The following is a 3,177-nucleotide window of genomic DNA, read 5'->3' as shown; positions in this document are numbered from 1 at the left end:
CCCGGCTAATTTTTTTTTTTTTTTAATAATTGTAGAGACAAAGTCTTGCTATGTTACCAGGTTGGTCTCGAACCCCTGGGCTCAGGAAATCCTCCTGACTCAGCCTCCCAAAGTGCTGAGATGACAGGCATGAGCCGCCACGCCTGGCTTGCACTCCTATGAACTTTGGCTCTGCTGAAGGCTTTCAGATCATCTGCCTTTTGATGATGGAATTCTCCAGAAGGGTTTGAGGATGAGGGGCTTTAAGCAGGATTGGGGAATTCTTGGACAGCTGCCTGAAGAGCCCAGAGTGCCCGGGGAGGCCATGTTTAGTGATTAGTGGATGGCTTCCTTCCATCTCTGTCTTCACAACCACGTGTGGTCACCAGGAATGGGCTGCCAGGTCTGGCCAACACGGCTCCCCACCACCATGCCCTGGCTAACGTCCAGTGCAGTGACTGCACATGGCCTCCCGCCAAGGCCCTGTGGCTCTCATCAGACAATGAAGGCTGCCTCCTGTCTGCAAGGGCAACCCGGCTCTCACATTTTCTCTGGGTTCCATGATGTATTTTGTCCTTTTTAAAATTTTAATTCTTATTTTTTGAGACAGGATCTGGCTCTGTGGGCCAGGCTGGAGTGCAGTGGTGCAATCATAGCTCACAGCAGCCTCCAATTCCTGGGCTCAAGCAATCTTCCTGCTTCAACCTCCCAAGTAGCTGGGACTACGGGCACACACCACCACACCTGGCTAATTGTCTTACTTTTTTGTAGAGACAGGGTCTCACTATATTCCCCAGGCTGGTCTCGAACTCCTGGGCTCAAGCAAGCCTCCCATCTTGGCCTCCCAAAGTGCTGGGATAACAGGCATGAGCCACCCAGGATTGATTCTGAGGCCTCAGGTGAAATTTGGCCGGTCAGCAAGTTCACACTCGGGGTCCATGAGCTGTGAGGGTCGACTGTGTTTAGGTTAATCAGGAAACTGGGACTCACAGTGGCTCAGTGACCTCGCTGCCTCCACAGATTTTACTGAGAACCGACTATGTTGCTTGAATTTTTCCAGTGCTGGGGCTCCTCCCCTCCACACCAGGGACACTTCCAGTCATGACAACCACCAATGTCCCCAGACATCACCCAGTGTCCCTGAGGGCAGCATCCCCCAGGTGAGAAGGAAGCGACACGAGGTGACCAGTGCCGTGGGCAGGAATGAAGCAAGCCAAGGGGACAGTGAGGGGGCTGGGAGGCCTCACAGGGACAATGACATCTGAGCAGAGGCCCGAGGAAGTGAGGACGTGAGCCAGGCAGCCACCACTGAAGAGGGGTGACAGGGAGTGAGGTGACAGGTATATGGGACAGGGAGTGACAGTGACAGGGAGCGACAAGAATTGAGGTGACATGTGACAAATGACAGAAAGTGAGATAACATGTGATAAATGAGAGGAAGTGAGGTGACATGTGATATTGACAGAATGGGAGATGACAAGTGATATGTGACAGGGAGTGAGGTGACATGTGATCAGTGACAGAAAGTGAGATAACGTGATAAGTGACAGAAAGTGAGGTGACACATGTGTGACAGGAAGTGAGGTGACATGTGATATGTGACAGGGAGTGAGGTGATGTGACAGGAAGTGAGGTAACACATTTGCAAAAAATTTGCAAATCATGTATCTGAAAAGGATCTAGGGTCCAGCATATATGAAGAGCACTCACAGTCCAACAACAGGACGAGCAGGCTGACCTGAGAAGGACAGAGGCCAGAGGTGGCTTTTTGCGGAGAAGAGCAAGCTGCTGATTATGATGCTTAGCTTGACTCGTTGCCAGGGAGATGCAAAGCAAAACATCACAAGGCACTGCATCACGCCCTTGAGTTTTAAAAGATGAAAAGCCACCAGCGTTGGTGACGATGTGGAGAAATCGGGATCCTTGTCACTGTTGGCGGGAAAGTAAGACGGCACGGCCACTGCTGGACAGTTGTTCAAAGAGTTCAATGTAGATTCACCACAGCCCAGCAATTCCGCTCCCAGGTATCACCCAGGATAATTGAAAACAAGTAATTGGACAAATATGTGAACAGGCGTGTCCACAGCAACACGATCACAACAGCCACAAGTGTCCACCATGGGGTGATAAGTCCACATGGCATGATCTGTCCACACGTGGAACATAACTCAGCCACAAAATGGAAGGAGGCTCTACACAGGCCACAGTGTGATCAGACCTTGAAGACGTCACTCCATGAGACCCAGACGTGGAAGGATATAGTGTGAGACTCCATTTATAGGAAACGTCCAGAATAGGACAGGCCACAGAGCCAGGTGGGTACCAGGGCGTGGGAGAAATAGGAGGTGATCCCTGGATGGGTAGGAGGTGGTTTCATGAGCTGATCCAAGAACTTGAAATTAGAGACACCCGGGGGTTCCTACAACATTGTGGACACACAACCTGCCCGCTGGAAATGTACACTGTAAATGATTAATTATATAACATGGGAATCTCACCTTTTTAAAATATCAATACTTTTTATTTTGATATTGTGGGGTACAGTTAAGGGTTAGGTATACAAATATGTTTCGTTCAGGCACCCTTGTTGATAAGGGGTGTCTCCCCGTGGAATTTCACCTTTTTTTGAGTCGGGCTCTCGCTGTTTCACCCAGGCTGAAGTGCAGTGGCACGCTCATGGCCACTGCAGCCTTGACCTGCTGGGTTCAGGTGATCTTCCCACCTCAGCCTCCCTAGTAGCAGACACTACAGATGAATGTCACCATGTTCGGCTAATTTTTTTATTTACTGAAGAGACGAGGTCTTGCTAAGTTGCCCAGGTTGGTCTCGAACCCCTGGACTCAGGCGATCCACTCGCCTCTATCGCCCAGAGTGCTGGGATTACAGGAGTGAGCCACCACACCTCGCTATTTTTGATAGACATTAATAGATATTTGATATCTATGATCAGACTTAATATCTATTTAGTTTCTATAATTAGAAGAGTGAGGAACTTGCACACGAACAGGCCGACTCATAGAATAGAATTTAAAAATCAAGAAATAATAAGCCATTGCCTTGCTAAACTGTGATGTGGCCATGTGCTCTTTGAGCTGTGGCCAGGCCATGTTTTCTTAAGCTGTGGCCCCCTCTCCTCCCTTGGGGAGGTGAGTCCTCTCTTTCTCTCTCTCTCCAATTTACTTTTTTTTTTTTTTTTTG

The sequence above is a fragment of the Carlito syrichta genome, unplaced genomic scaffold (assembly GCF_000164805.1).
Source record: "Carlito syrichta isolate Samal-C Ts95f unplaced genomic scaffold, Tarsius_syrichta-2.0.1 Scaffold155199, whole genome shotgun sequence".
Taxonomy (NCBI): domain Eukaryota; kingdom Metazoa; phylum Chordata; class Mammalia; order Primates; family Tarsiidae; genus Carlito; species Carlito syrichta.
This window is presented reverse-complemented; position numbering follows the sequence as displayed.